The sequence below is a fragment of the Pelophylax lessonae genome, assembly GCF_965119305.1.
Source record: "Pelophylax lessonae genome assembly, chromosome: 2".
NCBI classification, from domain to species: domain Eukaryota; kingdom Metazoa; phylum Chordata; class Amphibia; order Anura; family Ranidae; genus Pelophylax; species Pelophylax lessonae.
The window spans coordinates 283,878,805-283,896,038 of NC_138769.1; positions in this window are offsets into that span (position 1 = coordinate 283,878,805).

Below are 17,234 nucleotides of genomic sequence, written 5' to 3' on the forward strand. Positions count from 1 at the left end.
GACAAGATAATTGCATTTTCTAACCAATCGCCTGAAACATTTGTTTGGGTCAAAATGACTCTATTTTGGTCTCCAAGTGTCTAAAAAGCCTATTTTAGTCAAAATACTTTTTTTAGCTAAAATTACTGTATTTTTGTCTTTTAGAGTCTTAAAACGCCGCTTTTTGACAAGATAATTGCATTTCGTAACAAAAGGCCTGATAACATGTTTTTGGTCAAAATTACTCTATTTTGGTCTCCCAAGTGTCTAAAAAGCCTTTTTTAGTCAAATAACTGCATTTGGTCACCAAAGGTCTGAAAAACTTTTTTTTAGCCAAAATGACTATATTTTTGTCTTTTAGAGTCTCAAAACGCCGCTTTTAGACAAGATAACTGCATTTGGTAACCAATGGTCTGAAAACATGTTTTTGGTCAAAATGACTCTATTTAGGTCTCCAAAGCCTGTTTTAGTCAAAATAACTGCATTTGGTCACCAATAGTCTGAAAAACTTTTTTAGCCAAAATGACTGTATTTTTGTCTTTTAGAGTCTTAAAAAGCCGGTTTTAGACAAGATAATTACATTTCGTAACCAGTGATCTGAAAACATTTTTTGGTCAAAATGACTCTATTTTGGTCTCCAAGTGTCTAAAAAGCCCCTTTTAGTCAAAATAACTACATTTGGTCACCAAAGGTCTGAAATAAACATTTAGTCAAAATGACTATTTCGTCTATTAGAGTCTTAAAAAGCCGGTTTTGGACAAGATAATTGCATTTGGTAACCAACCGCCTGAAACATTTGTTTGGGTCAAAATGACTCTATTTTGGTCTCCAAGTGTCTAAAAAGCATTTATTTTTTTGCATTTGATCACCAAAGGTTTAAAAAATGTTTTAATATTTATTGAGTATAAACAGTACACTGAATAAATAACATGAACGGTAGACATAATCAGTTACAGAACCAGTGTTCGGAAAAATACAAATATATAAAGGATATAACAGCAACAGTACAGGAAAAGGTCATCCATAAACCATCGCATTCAGGTGAAAATTACAGCCAAGTAAACAAACCTTAGCATGTTCCCATGTGCATACGTGAAGGATAAATAAAAACATACAGTTATTCCCTCCCAATAGTAATAGGACCATGAACATCTAGCAATATAGCACACACCTCCGTAAAGTAGCAAAAACCCACCTGAAGTACTAAGTGCAAAGGAGAAGGGAAGGGAAAAAAGGAAAACAGTGGCAGAAAACTTAAAGGGAGGGGGGAGGGGGGAAAGGAAGGGAAAGGATGGGAGGACTCTGCACTCTTCTCAAGAAATGCTACCCTATCCAATGAGCAGCCGATCCATAACCAACTGGGGGGAGCCAAGGCCGGGTCATCCAACCAAGGTTGCCATAACGAGGCAAATTTCTTGTGAGCATTTCAATGCTGGTATGTCAGCTTTTCCCTGATTAAAGAGGCATTGACCTGTGTTATCCACTGGCCCATGCTCGGCACCCTGGAGGCGATCCAAAATCTAGTAATTAATTTGCGAGCAATATACAACAATCGCAACACGGCAACGTGAGCATTTGGGGTCAGAGTGTCCACCTCCAGAGCACCAAGCAGACAGACCACAGGATCCCTTAGTAGCTGAAAATTATACACTTTAGAGATCGTGTCAATTACCTTTCCCCAGTAGCGAAACAGCTTGGGACATCTAAACATCATGTGTATAAGTGTACCCTGGTCTCTCTCACATTTGGGGCACAAGGGAGTAGATCTGCGTCCCCAACGGTACAGCTGCATCGGTGTTCTGTATGCTCTGTGAAACAGAAATAAGTGAGATATCTTATGGGAGGCCGACACCGACACCAAAGGGATCGATGAGAGGCAAAGATCCCACGTCTCCCCATCTATGGGTCCAAGATCCCCCCTCCCACCCCGCACGAGCAGGGAGGGAAGAGGGGTCCTGCACGGATCCCAACAGAAGGACATAAACCTGTGAGATCATATTCTTGTCCGAGACCCGAAACACCTCACCCAACAGGCAGTGAGTGTCGGGTGTCAAAGAAGCCAAGCCTGCCTGGGCCATCATCGCGTGTCTCAATTGTAGGTAGCGAAAGAAACAGTGCCTAGGAACATCAAACTCCCTCTGTAAGTCTTGAATATATTTCAGTACCCCAGCTCTGAACAATTGTGCTATAAAATATACACCATGGGCCTCCCACATCTCCGCGCCCTCTAGATGAAACAGTTCAGAAAAGTTGCGATTATGCCAAATCGGAGTCTGAGGAAGGTAACCCGTGATCTGCAACATCCCCTTGACACAGCGCCACACCATGCGAATCAAGGCGAGTGTGGGTAACCGAGTCCCCATATTGGAGAACCCCGCTTCAAGGTGTACAAGGACAGGGTGAGGCGAGTCAGTAGGGACCAATAAGGACCCAATAGGATCGAATGGATCCAAAAGACCCCAGCCCCCCATATGCTGAACCTGGAATGCTAGAAAATATACTCTGGGGTTGGGGACTTGCCCATCTGAAGGGTAGCCAATTTAATCCTAGCCACTTTTTTGCACCAGATCAGTTCTCGGAACTGGGAGTCAATCCTATAGAACCATTTCCTGGGTATCCAGATTGGGGAGTTGTGCAAGACATAAAGAAGTTGAGGAGCCCACACCATCTTAATTAGATTGACCCGCCCAGCCACCAACAAGGGAACTTTGCAGCAGAGGTACGAGGTTCAGTGTGATATACTGGGTAGGATCAGGAGACACCTGGATCCCCAAATATTTGAAGGAGTCAACCACTCGCACTGTGGATGCACAGTCCGGAAGAGGCTGAGTTATGGGATCAAGGGGCATTAAAACTGATTTATCCCAATTTATGGAAAATCCCGACAGGGACCCAAAATAGTCAATAAGGGACATTACCGCCCGCAAGGATTCTCCTGTATCACCTAGGTAGAGCAGTGTGTCATCCGCATAGAGTGAGATAACGTCTGCATGGGAGCCCCTTCTGAACCCCACTATGTCAGGGGAGGACCAAATCCGCGCCGCTAAGGTCTCCAGTGCCATGGCAAACAGCAATGGAGATAGCGGGCAGCCCTGCCTAGTCCCCCTGTGCAAACAGAAGGGTCCAGAAAGCTCCCCGTTCACCCTCAGTCTGCCCGTGGGGGCAGCGTACAGTACCCACACCCAGTTCAGAAAGTTCTCTCCCACACCAAAGCGCTTGAGAACTTCCCATAGGTACACCCATTCAACACTATCGAATGCCTTAGCGGCATCTAGCGAAAAGACTGCCCGGTTCCCAGGGTTGTCTACTGGGATCTGAAGGTTCAGAAATAGTCGGCGGAGATTAAGTGCCGTCGATCTGGTCAGGATAAACCCCGATTGATCCCTATGGACAACCCCCTGGACAACAGAGGACAGCCTAGTGGCCAGTATCTTAGCTAGAATTTTAACATCCGTTGTGAGTAGAGATATGGGCCTTTAGGAATCCGACAAAAGCGGATCCTTGCCGGGCTTCAGCAGGAAAACAACTATAGCTTCGGACATAGAGGCAGGAAGGCGGCTGTTAGGGATACAAGTGGTAGCCTGATGGCAGAGGAAGGCTCCACGTGTGCCAGAGGGCGGTGCTTAGACAGGAACCCCCAAGGTAAGTGACACAGGCTAACCTGAGGTGCGGAATCTAAGTATCCACCGGTTTTCACCAGAGCCTCTAGTGGTGAGGATGGATTTTGCTGCGTGTGGATACCAGGTCGCAGTCCTCAGGGTCACCCCACCAAGGAAGAAGCCGATCAAGATCCGAAGGCAGATAAGCAGACAAGGGAGATCCGAGAGAATGGTCAAACAAGCCGGGGGTCAGGACGGGCAGCAGGTCAACAAGGTCAGGAACAAGCCAAAGGTCAAAACGGATATCAAACAGGTAACAGGAAGCAGGCTTCAGGAACACAGGAAGAGCTGCAGACAAGTCAGCAAAGACACAGTGCTTCTGAGCTGTTTAAATAAGGCAGCCTCTTTGCCAATTACTGCAATTAGTCTGCTCTAGGTTTTAGATTGCAGATTCATGACAGCACATCAGTGTGCTCAGGAAGCATTCCTAACATTGCCCCCCCCCCTTAAGGGCAACCTCCGGGTGTCCAACAAACTGCTTTTCTGAGGATGGGCAAGAAAAAACGCCTGGATCAGGTCTGCGGCATAAATGTTACTCTCAGGTTCCCAGGAATTCTCTTCCGGCACATAACCCTTCCATTTAATAAGGAACTGAAGCTGGTTACCTCTTTTCCGGCAATCAAGTACAGCCTCAACTTCGTACTCCATGTCGCCATCCACCATCACTGGTTCCGGAGGTCCAGGGCTTCTGCCGGGGAAGGCGTCGGGAACCACGGGTTTTAAAAAAGAGTGACATGGAACACAGGATGGATCCGTAGGGTATCAGGTAAGGATAACTCATAGGACACGGCATTGAGTCTTATTTTAACGGGGAATGGGCCGATAAACCTGGAAGCCAACTTCTTGGATGGTCAGGCCAAGCGCAGGTTAGCTGTGGATAAAAAGACCTGGTCACCTGGTTGGAGAATCAGTTCTCCCCTCTTTTTCCCATCAAAGATTCTTTTGGACGCTATCTGAGCCTTGGCCAAGGTGTCCTGCAGAAGTTTGTTGTTACTCGTGAAGAAGTCAATGGTGACCTGAACTGCGGGCACTCCGGAATCAGATGGGACGTCGGGCAGAAAGGAAGGATGAAAACCATAATTGGCAAAGAAGGGAGATTGCCCGGTAATGGAATGTCGTGAATTATTAAAGGCAAATGGTAGTAATGCTACCCAGTCGTCCTGGACGAAGGTGGTAAAAGCACCGGAGATATTGTTCCAGGGTCTGGTTTGTCCTCTCTGTTTGCCCGTTTGTCTGCGGGTGGTAAGCTGAGGACATAGATAATTCAATTTTTAGTAGCTTACACAAGGCCCTCCAAAAGCGGGACATGAACTGTACCCCTCTGTCCGAGATAATGTTCGTGGGTACCCCGTGGAGTCACACAATCTCCCTAATGAAGACTTCTGCAGTTTCTTTTGCAGAGGGGGTACCTTTGAGGGGTAGAAAGTGGGCCATCTTAGTAAGCCGGTCTACAACCACAAAAATGGCGGAGCACCCGGCCAAAGGTGGAAGTTCCACGATAAAGTCCATGGCGATAGTTTGCCAGGGCCGTTCAGGGATTGGGAGTGGTCTGAGGAGACCCCACGCCTTACTTCTGGTGGTTTTACTCCTTCAGCAAGAAACACAGGAAGACACATAACTTCTGCAGTCTTTTCCCATCTCAGGCCACCAGAAGGTGCGTTGCATGAGGTCAAGGGTCCTATGAACACCAAAATGGCCAGCAAGAGGGTGGTCATGGCAGGCAGCTAGAACCGAAACTCTGACTCCCTCCGGGACAAATATTTTGTCCTTAGCCCACAACAAACCATCCTTGCGTGACAGGGGTATCCCAGGTGGACCGGAAATTTTGGCAGAGGCTTGCTCAAGATGGGATTTCACGCTAGTGAGCAGGAAGTTTTTCTCTGACAGGATAGTGTCAGGTACCAACTCTTCTTTAGTATTATCAAACATCCGGGACAGGGCATCCGGTTTGACATTTTTCGACCCGGGCCGATAGGTGATATGGAACGAGAATCTGGAGAAGAAGAGTGCCCATCGGGCCTGGCGGGGTCTAAGTCGCTTTGCAGATCTTAAGTACTCAAGGTTCTTATGACCGGTAAATATAAGAATCGGGTGTGATGCTCCTTCTAGTAGATATCTCCACTCTTCGAGAGCGGCTTTGATTGCCAGGAGTTCCCGGTCCCCGACATCATAGTTTTTCTCCGCGAGAGAGAGTTTCCGGGAAAAGAAGGCTATTGGGTGAGTTAAGTCTCTAGTTCCCTGTCTTTGGGAGATGACTGCCCCGACCGAAACGTCCGATGCGTCTACCTCCAGGAGATAGGGTAAGGCAGGATCCGGGTGACTTAGGATAGGGGCAGAGGTAAAATGTTTTTTAAGAACCGAGAAGGCGGACTGAGCTTCTGGGGTCCACTGGAAGTGGACGTTCTTCTTAGTAAGGGGCTATGATGTTAGAGAACCCCTTAATGAACCTCCTATAAAAATTGGCGAAGCCAACGAAGCGCTGTACTCCCTTTTTGTCTGATGGAGGTGGCCAGTCCAGAATGGCAGAGACCTTCTGGGGATCCATCTCTATTCCTTCTGTGGAAATTATTAACCCCAGAAACGGGATACTGTTCTGCTCAAAAACGCACTTCTCGGCCTTGGCGTAGAGACCATGCTGGCGAAGGCGACCGAGGACATTTCGAACGTGCTCGCGATGCTGCTCTAGGGATGTTGAGAAGATTAGGATGTCATCCAAGTATACGATGACGAAGATATCCAACCAATCCCTGAAGATGTCGTTCACAAAGTGTTGGAACGTGGCAGGAGCATTACAAAGGCCAAATGGCATTACCAGGTATTCGAAATGTCCGAATCTAGTGCGGGAAGCAGTCTTCCATTCGTCGCCCTCTCGGATGCGCACCAAGTTGTACGCCCCACGAAGATCCAGCTTAGTAAACAGGATGGCAGATCTGAGTCTCTGAAAGAGTTCGGGGACTAGAGGAAGGGGATAACGTTTTTTAATAGTAACTTTATTTAAATCCCTATAATCGATGCAGGGTCGGAGGGTGTGATCCTTCTTCTCTACGAAGAGGATACCTGCCCTTGCTGGAGAGGTAGAGGGATGGATGAACCCCTTCTTCAGACTTTCGTCTACATAGTCCTTTAAGACGTCCAGCTCACGTTCAGAAAGTGGGTAAATCCGGCCGAACGGGATTTCGGCTCCTGGGAGCAAGTCGATGGGGCAGTCATATGGACGGTGGGGGGGCAAGGTCTCTGCTCCCCGTTTGCTGAATACATCCAGGAAATCATGGTATGCTTTGGGCACCACAGAACATACATCAGGTTCGGATTCAAGACAGAACAGAGTCTTGGGGAATTCAGGAGGAGCGGGTAGACAGGAATTCTTGCAGTAAAGAGATGGGAACTGGATGGTGCCTGTGATCCAATTGACTTGCGGGTTATGTGCTTGCAACCACGGTAATCCCAGGATAATGGGAAATAAGGAGGATGTGATAACATCCAGGCTAATCAGTTCCTTATGGCCGGAGGAGGAGACCATAGGAAGGGGAAAAGTTTCTTGGGTCACGGGCCCGGATTTGATGTGGGAGCCATCAGCCAGGAAGATGGTGAGGTCCTGAGTCTTGAGCCGGAGAGGTACGCAACATGCAGGGCGAACGAGCGATCAATGAAACAACGGCAGGCTCCAAAGTCAATGATTGCGGTAACTGGGACGAGTCCTTCCGGAAGCTGTAATGACACAGGAAAGGCTAGGTGGGAGGAACTGGCAACAGATGGTGAGGCCGGCATGAACTTATGGTATTTTGCCGGGCAGGAGCGCACATAGTGGCCAGCTTCACCGCAATACAGGCACAGCTTACCCAACTGGTGACGGCGTCTCTCCTCCGGGGACAAACCAGGCCGTATGATCCCAAGGTTCAGTCGTATCTGAGGCGACTCCAGCGGGAGCGGGGTTGGTAAGAGCTGACCCAGCAGAAGAAAAGTATGCAGGATGAGCAACTCGTGGTAGCGTCCAGGCTGGTCTGAACTGCTGCGGAGATCGTTCTGCTCTGCGCTCCCGTAGCCACCGGACGATTTGAATGGCCTGGGAAATCAAATCTTCCAAGGCGTTGGGGACACCTACCCGCGCCAGCTCATCCTTCAGTCCTTCTGAAAGCCGAGACGGAACTGATACCGGAGTGCTGCTTCGTTTCAGGACGTATCGGAACTGAGGCAGCGGAAGTCAGTGACGTAGTGTTCTACGGGCCTGCGACCCTGCTGAAGAACATGAAGCGCAGCTTCTGCGGTGGAGGATCGCTGCGGGTCAACATAGAGCTGTGCCATGGCCTCAAAAAATGACTGTAAGGAGTTTAATGGGGGCTGCCCTCTTCAAGGAGCCGATATCTCCCTGCTCCTAGGCGAACTGGGGTTCGCCTAGGAGCAGGGAGATAAACAAACCCCACCTTGGTGGTCTCCAAAGAAAAGGTTCGAGGTTGCAGGGAGAAATACAGCTGGCAGGCGTTGCGAAAGGCGCGGAATTTACCGCGATCCCCAGAATATTTTTCGGGAGCAGGAACTCGAGGTTCTGGTGGCAGCATCACTACGGTAGGGCCAGAAGCAGGTGCAGAGAGTGCTGCAGCAGGAGAGGAAGCAGATAATACAGGAGGATCCCCCTGAAGTGTCGTAGAGCGCAGCCGTTCCTCTAGCTGTGTGTAGCCGTCTTGAAGTGACTTTACGGTTTGAGACAGGGCTGCGAGGTGTTGGCAGATCTCTTCCAACGGTGAGGCTTCTCTTGCAGGCTCCGTCATGGCTGACTTGTACTGTTAGGGATACAAGTGGTAGCCTGATGGCAGAGGAAGGCCCCACGTGTGCCAGAGGGCGGAGCTTAGACGGGAACCCCCAAGGTGAGTGACACAGGCTAACCTGAGGTGCGGAATCTAAGTATCCACCGGTTTTCGCCAGAGCCTCTAGTGGGGAGGATGGATTTTGCAGCGTGTGGATACCAGGTCGCAGTCCTCAGGGTCGCCCCACCAAGGGAGAAGCCGGTCATGATCCGAAGGCAGATAAGCAGACAAGGGAGATCCGAGAGAATGGTCAAACAAGCCGGGGGTCAGGACGGGCAGCAGGTCAACAAGGTCAGGAACAAGCCAAAGGTCAAAACGGATATCAAACAGGTAACAGGAAGCAGGCTTCAGGAACACAGGAAGAGCTGCAGACAAGTCAGCAAAGACACAGTGCTTCTGAGCTGTTTAAATAAGGCAGCCTGTTTGCCAATTACTGCAATTAGTCTGCTCTAGGTTAACCCTTTAGATTGCAGATTCATGACAGCACATCAGTGTGCTCAGGAAGCATTCCTAACAGCGGCCAATACGGAAGGCTTCGTTATATACCCGCAGCAGCACGGGCACCAACTGTTCAGCGTATCGGCTGTAAACCTCCGACGGGATACCATCAGCCCCCGGAGATTTACCAGGCCTTTTATGGCCGACACTTACTTCTTTATCCTGTTAATGCCTAATGTTCCTTCAGCCACAGAATACTACGTTCTTAGCTGTCAGGTAAACCTATTTGGGCTAATTTTTGGGTCCTTTTATGGCCGACACTTACTTCTTTATCCTGTAAATGCCTAATGTACCTTCAGCCACAGAATACTACATTTTTAGCTGTCAATTTTTGTCTTTTAGAGCCTTAAAAAGCCGGTTTTAGACAAGATTTTAGACATTTGGCTCCAATGGCCTGAAATTTTTTTTGATTAAAATAACTATTTTGGTCTCCAAGTGTCTAAAAAGCCTTTTTTAGTCAAAATAACTGCATTTGGTCAACAAAGGTCTGAAAAACTTTTTTAGGCAAAATGACTGTATTTTTGTCTTTGAGTCTTAAAAAGCCAGTTTTAGACAAGATAACTGCATTTTGCTCTCCAATGGCCTGAAATTTTTTTGGTCAAAATGACTATTTTGGTCTCCAAGTGTCTAAAAATCCTTTTTTAGTCAAAATAATGGCATTTGGTCACCAAAGGTCTGAACATTTTTTTAGTCAAAATGACTGTATTTTTGTCTTTTAGAGCCTTAAAAAGCTGGGTTTAGACAAGATTAGTCTAAAACTGGCCATTTGGGCTCCAATGGCCTGAAAAGATATTTTCGGTCAAAATTACTCTATTTTGGTCTCCAAGTGTCTTAAAATCCTTTTTTAGTCAAATTACTGCATTTGCTCCAAAGGTCAGAAAAAAAATGTAGTCAAAATGACTATATTTTTGTCTTTTAGAGCCTTAAAAAGCCGGTTTTAGAAAAGATTTTAGACATTTGGCTCCAATGGCCTGAAAAAAATGTTTTGGTCAAAATGACTCTATTTTGGTCTCCAAGTGTCTAAAAACCTTTTGTTAGTCAAAATAACGGCATTTGGTCACCAAAGGTCTGAAATTTTTTTTGTCAAAATGACTGTATTTTTGTCTTTTAGAGCCTTAAAAAGCCGTTTTTAGACTCGATTTGTCTAAAACAGGCCATTTGGGCTCCAATGGCCTGAAAAAGTTTTTGGTCAAAATGACTCTATTATGGTTTCCAAGTGTCTAAAAAGCCTTTTTAAGTCAGAGTCTGCAGAGTCGGCGAAACATGTTGGACCTGGGTGACCCCACTACTCTAGGATATGGCTCATAATTTTATTTATCACATATTTTCTATATTGACTGTCTTTTGATGCCTTTGCATCTGTGTCTTTTTTAACAATTTTGTACACATGTATTAATAAAATCATTATATATTAAATTGGTCTTCTATTTATCTATTCATGCCAAGTAACTCCTGCCTACAAAGTCCCAGGTTGGGTGTTTCCTCAGAATACACAGTTCCCTGTGGGGCTCATTTAGGGTCTGGTGTATTGGAACACCAATACCACTTGATACACTTTTTTCTCATATGTCCTTAGGGATGTGGCAGGACCTTTCTTGGCTTACTGGCATTTAGGGTCGGTACCTAACATTTTCTACTTGCTTCTGCATCCTGTGAATGCCTAATGTACCTTTAGCCACAGAATACTACGTTTTTAGGTAAACCCATGTGAGCTAATTTTTGGGGCCTATACAGGCCGACACTTACTTCTGTATACTGTGTGAATGCCTGATGTACCTCTAGCCATCCAATAATACGTTCATTGCTGTCAGTTAAACCCATGTGAGCTACGTTTTGGGGCCTAAACAGGCCGACACTTACTTCTGTATACTGTCAATGCCTGATGTACCTCCAGCCATCAAATACACTACGTTCTTTGGTGTCAGTTAAACCCATGTGAGCTAATTTTTGGGGCCTATACAGGCCGACACTTACTTCTGTATCCTGTGAATGCCTAATGTAATTCCATCCTTTAAATACTACGTTCCTTGCTGTCAGTTAAACCTATGTGAGCTAATTTTTGGGGTCTATAAAGGCCGACACTTACTTCTGTATACTGGAAATGCCTAATGTACCTCCAGCCATCAAATACAGTACGTTCTTTGCTGTCAGTTAAACCCATGTGAGCTAATTTTTGGGGCCTATACAGGCTGACACTTACTTCTGTATCCTGTGAATGCCTAATGTACCTTCAGCCACAGAATACTACGTTATTAGCTGTCAGTTAAACCCATGTGGGCTAATTTTTGGGGACTATACAGGCCGACACTTACTTCTGTATCCTGTGAATGCCTAATGTACCTTCAGCCTCCAAATACTACATACTTAGCTGTCAGGTAAACCCATGTGAGCTAATTTTTGGGGCCTATACATGCCGACACTTACTTCTGTATACTGTGTGAATGCCTAATGTACCTCTAAACAAAACGATTCAGGATGCTCATAATTGTCCGTTATGTTCCGCGGAAAGACCTTCTCTTTGCCACAAGTTCTGGTCCTGTCCCTATATCATGACATTCTGGGACCAGGTACTGACCTTCATCGGGGAAGTGACGAAGTGGCACATACCCAAAGACCCTATATTGCTCCTGTTCGGTTACTGGGACAAACGCCTCCAAAAGTGTGCCTCGCCACATCGTCTGTGGATCCTGACCTGTTTACTGGTGGCCAGAAGGACAATCCTAACTAATTGGATCTCCACGACTCCCCCCTTAGTTTCCCGGGTCAGATCAGAGCTTTCCACACTTCTTTCCATTGACCGCCTCAACACGTTTTTTTCAGCCCCATCCTCACGGAAATCATTTCTACAGAAATGGGACAATTACGTCAAGTACTCCTTCCCCAAATCCGACCCCTCTATGGATCAATATACATTTACGTTCCAGGACTCGCCCAAGAACTCTTCCCCACTCTCACATTCCCCATCAGTTTCCATGCTCTTTTTACCCTGGACCCCCCTCCCCCCACCCTGCCCTTCCCCAGTTCAGGTTACCCATACTATGAGTGACCTAATTTGCATAATGTCTGTATTTAATTGTACCTTTTCTGTTGTTGATACGTAAGTTATTCGTTGGCTTTCTTTTTGTTTCTCCTGTGTGAATGCCTAATTTACCTCTAGCCATCAAATACACTATGTTCTTTGCTGTCAGTTAAACCCATGTGAGCTAAGTTTTGGGGCCTATATAGGCTGACACTTACTTCTGTATCCTGTGAAAGCCTAATGTACCTCCAGCCATCAAACTACGTTCTTTGCTGTCAGTTAAACCCATGTGAGCTAATTTTTGGGGCCTATACAGGCCGACACTTACTTCTGTATCATGTGAATGCCTAATGTACCTCCAGCCATTAAATACTACGTTCTTTGCTGTCAGGTAAACCCATGTGGGCTAATTTTTGGGGCCTTTTAAGGCCGACACTTACTTCTGTATCCCGTGAATGCCTAATGTACCTTCAGCCACAGAATACTACGTTCTTAGCTTTCTTTTTTTTTTTTTTGGATTTATTGTTCTTTATTTCAATTTCAAGGAGAATTACAACACAAAGTATAATATATACCTCCAAGGCATAAACAAAAAGAGAACGAGAACCACAATACAAGCCCCCATCCTCTTCCCAGTACACAATGTGTTCACATTCAAAGAAATATTCATCATTTTCCAGGGTACCAATAGTGCCCGCAATAAGAAAGAGAAAAAAAATCCTTGACGAGGAAACAGTTTGTCCAGATCGCAAGGCTCTTACCCAATCTTCCTTTTCACTCTTCCCTCTCCCTTCCTCTCCAAACATCACTGCTGCCCCCTTTAATCTACCTCTGTATTGTGTCTTCCGAGAAGACAGCTATGGAGTTCATCTTTCCGTCTCCTACACTATTCTTTTCTCCTTTCCACTTTTTTCCCCTCCCTCCCTACCCTCCCCCCCTTCCCTCACTCATACTATCAGACAAACATCCACTCACAAAAAAAAACAAAAAATAAACATTTTTTAAAAAAAAATTCTCCTCCCCCTCTCCCCCCCTCCCCCTCTCCTCCCTCAACCAGGGCCTCCAAAACGCTGAACCTTTGTAGTCTAGTCCCCCAAGCTCATATTTTAGGGTGCTAAGTGGAGAAGTTGTTTCCCCTCATCCGAGGTCGTAAATAAGTTCCAGATACCCCATATCGCCTTATATTGTTCGTATTTGTTTTGTGAGGAAAGTACTAAATCCTCCATTTTATTTATATGCTCTAATTTCCGTGCCAATTCAGACACTGAGGGGGGATTTGTCCTCCTCCAGTATTGCGGTATGCATGCTCTTGCAGCATTCATCATATGAGGTAATATCGATCTTTCATATTTCTTCCTTGATAGCCCCGATATCTGCAAGAGGCAAAAGGCTGCATCTCCCTCAATTCTATAATCCGTTATTTTCTGAATTATACCCCCTACTTCAGACCAGTATTTCTTTATATCTGGGCAATTCCAGAAAATATGGTACAACGTACTCTCTCCCTCCCCACATCTCCAGCACCTATCAGATTCCTGGGGATACCACTTATGTAATTTATCTGGTGTATTATACCATCTGGTTAAGATCTTATAATTTGTTTCCTGAATTTTAGTGCACTTTGTTGGCCCGAATGTTAACCTACATATTCTCTGTACCTGTGCTATTGTTATATCCCTATTTAAATCTGATTTCCACTTTTCCACCCAATCTAATTTCTGTTGTTCTATTGGGGTATTCATCATTTTTTTATAGCATAGAGAGGACACGTCCACTACTCTCCCCCTTCTCACATAGCCTCTCAAAGTTTGTCAACGGTTTTACAAATTTCTCCGGCCTTGGGAGCGACTCCAAGAAATGTTGTACCTGGAGCGCCTCCCAAAGGGGGAGGCCAAATGGTCCGTTCCTATCTGTTAAATTAGGGATCGAGGGCCAGCTCCTCTGATTCGCAAACATTTTTACACTTACTTGTCCGGATTCTCGTAGTTTTTTGAAATACTGTCTATCCAGTCCTGGGGTAAAGTTTGGGTTCCCCAATATAGGATATAGAGGGAAATCTATTGTTGTTAACTTTTGCCTCAGGGATTGCTGATTACCTATCTTTATAGTATTTCCTATCAATGGGTGTATTTTTAATGTCTTAGGGAGACTCTGATAGCACCATAACGCTCTCTTTAAGGACACTGCAGTCTGTGCCTGTTCTATTTGAACCCAAATCTTCATTTCCGAATGGTGCCACCAATCTATTATTCTATTTAGCTGTATGGCATGATAGTATCTACATAGATCTGGGATCGCAAGTCCTCCCATATGCTTAGGCAAAGTTAAGCTATTACGAGCTATGTGTGGCTCCTTTTTGGCCCAGATATATCTAGTAAACATTCCATGTATGGTTTTAAAGAAGCTATTCGATATTTTGATAGGCAGAGCTCGCTTCAAATATAAATATTTTGGTAAGATGTTCATTTTTATTAGGTTCCCCCTCCCAAACCAAGACTGGAGTCCCCCCTCCCATTGGTCAAGAAGTCTCCTTGTCTCCTTGACCAGAGGGAGCAAATTCAGGTCGACTATCCTTGACAGGTCTGCTGATATATATGTCCCTAAATATTTCACTGCCTCTTTCACCCAGATAAAGCCAAAGTTACTTTTAGTCCCCATACTGTTTAAATTCCTTTAGGAGCACCGGTAGTGAGATGTCTGGCTCTGGCAAGGTAAATAACAGATCATCCGCATAGGCTGCGATTTTATATTGCTCTTTGCCCTGGGAAACTCCTCTTATATCCGGATTCATGCGCATTTTACATAAGAAAGGTTCCAGTACTAGAGCGAAGAGCAATGGGGAAAGTGGACATCCTTGTCTTGTGCCGTTCTTTATATAAAAAGGTTCTGAGAGTACCCCATTAGCCTTCACCCTCGCTGTCGGATTTGAATAGACTTTGGTGATTCTTTCCTTCATTACTTCTCCTACTCCTATATATCTGAGCACTGACTGCATAAAGGCCCACTCAACTCTATCGAAAGCCTTTTCTGCGTCGGTGCTCAGTATAACACAGGGGGTCCTTGCTTTATTAACTATGTGGATTAAATTGAGGACTCTCGTAGTATTGTCTTTCGCTTCTCTTGCCATCATGAATCCTACTTGATCTAAATGAATTACCCTCGAAAGGATCCTCGACATTCTAGTAGCTAATATTTTCGTGAAGATTTTTAAATCTGTATTTAACAAGGAGATAGGCCTATAACTTCCGCAATTTGCTGGGTCCTTACCCTCCTTCAGAATCAGCGTCAAGTAGGCTGCCAAAGTATCTCTGGCAAACACATTAGGCATTCACAGTATACAGAAGTAAGTGTCAGACTGTATAGGCCCCAAAAATTAGCTCACATGGTTTTAACTGACAGCAAAGAACGTAGTGTATTTGATGGCTGGAGGTACATTAGGCATTCACAGTAGACTGAAGTAAGTGTCGGCCTGTATAGGCCCCAAACATTAGCTCACATGGGTTTAACTGACAGCACAGAACGTAGTATTTGATGGCTGGAGGTACATTAGTCTTTCACAGGATACAGAAGTAAGGGTCAGCCTGTATAGGCCCAAAACTTAGCTTGCATGGGTTTAACTGACAGCAAAGAACATAGTGTATTTGGTGGCTGAAGGTACATTAGGCATTCACAGTATACAGAAGTAAGTGTCGGCCTGTATAGGCCCCAAAAAATAGCTCACATGGGTTTAACTGACAGCAAAGAACTTAGTATTTGATGGCTAGAGGTAAATTAGGCATTCACACAGGAGAAAGAAAAAGAAAGCCAACGAATAACCTGAGGTGCCATCTTGCCATGGCCAAGTTCAAAGGGGTCGAGGGTGGCAGTGGTGACATTGACAGTATACAGAAGTAAGTGTCGGCCTGTTTAGGCCCCAAAACGTAGCTCACATGGGTTTAACTGACAGCAAAGAATGTATTATTGGATGGCTAGAGGTACATCAGGCATTCACACAGTATACAGAAGTAAGTGTCGGCCTGTATAGGCCCCAAAAATTAGCTCACATGGGTTTACCTGACTGCTAAGAACGTAGTATCCTGTGGCTAAAGGTACATTAGGCATTCACAGGATGCAGAAGTAAGTGGAAAGTGTTAGGTGCCGTCCCTAAATGCCAGTAAGCCAAGAAAGGTCCTGCCACATCCCTAAGGACATATGAGAAAAAAGTGTATCAAGTGGTATTGGTGTTCCAATACACCAGAGCCTAAATGAGCCCCACAGGGAACTGTGTATTCTGAGGAAACACCCAACCTGGGACTTTGTAGGCAGGAGTTACTTGGCATGAATAGATAAATAGAAGACCAATTTAATATATAATGATTTTATTAATACATGTGTACAAAATTGTTAAAAAAGACACAGATGCAAAGGCATCAAAAGACAGTCAATATAGAAAATATGTGATAAATAAAATTATGAGCCATATCCTAGAGTAGTGGGGTCACCCAGGTCCAACATGTTTCGCCGACTCTGCAGACTCTGACTTAAAAAGGCTTTTTAGACACTTGGAAGAATGACTCAAAGAGGGAGAGGGTTTTGGCAGAGTGTAGATCTCTTGTGTTTTCAATAAACAAGGCATTCTGAGTTGACTCCCAGCTTATGTGTCATCTAGTTCTTAGGAGGGAAGGATTGTATAACACTACCTGGATTGTTGCATGCTGTACCTGCTTAGTTGGATTATTACCTGTTTTCCTGTCGACCAGCGGAGCCAATGTAGATTAAACTACTCCTCCTCTACACAGGCGGTCTCCCATCCAGGTACTAACCAGGCCTGATGCTACTTAGCTTCCGAGATCAAATGAGATCGGGCGCATTCAGGGTGATGTGGCCATAGGCAACCACCACTGCCACCCTCGACCCCTTTGAACTTGGCCATGGCAAGATGGCTCCTCAGGAGAAACAAAAAGAAAGTCAACGAATAAATGAAAAGCCAAAAGCCTACAGCACTTGGTATTCCCAGGCGGTCTCCCCTTCAGGTACTAACCAGGCCCGACCCTGCTTAGCTTCCGAGATCAGGCGCGTTCAGGGTGATGTGGCCGTAGGCGATCACCACTGCCACCCTCGACCCCTTTGAACTTGGCCATGGCAAGATGGCTCCTCAGGAGAAACAAAAAGAAAGCCAACGAATAAAGGAAAAGCCAAAAGTCTACAGCACTTGGTATTCCCAGGTGGTCTCCCATCCTGGTTACAGGCCTGACCCTGCTTAGCTTCCGAGATCAGGCGCGTTAAGGGTGATGTGGC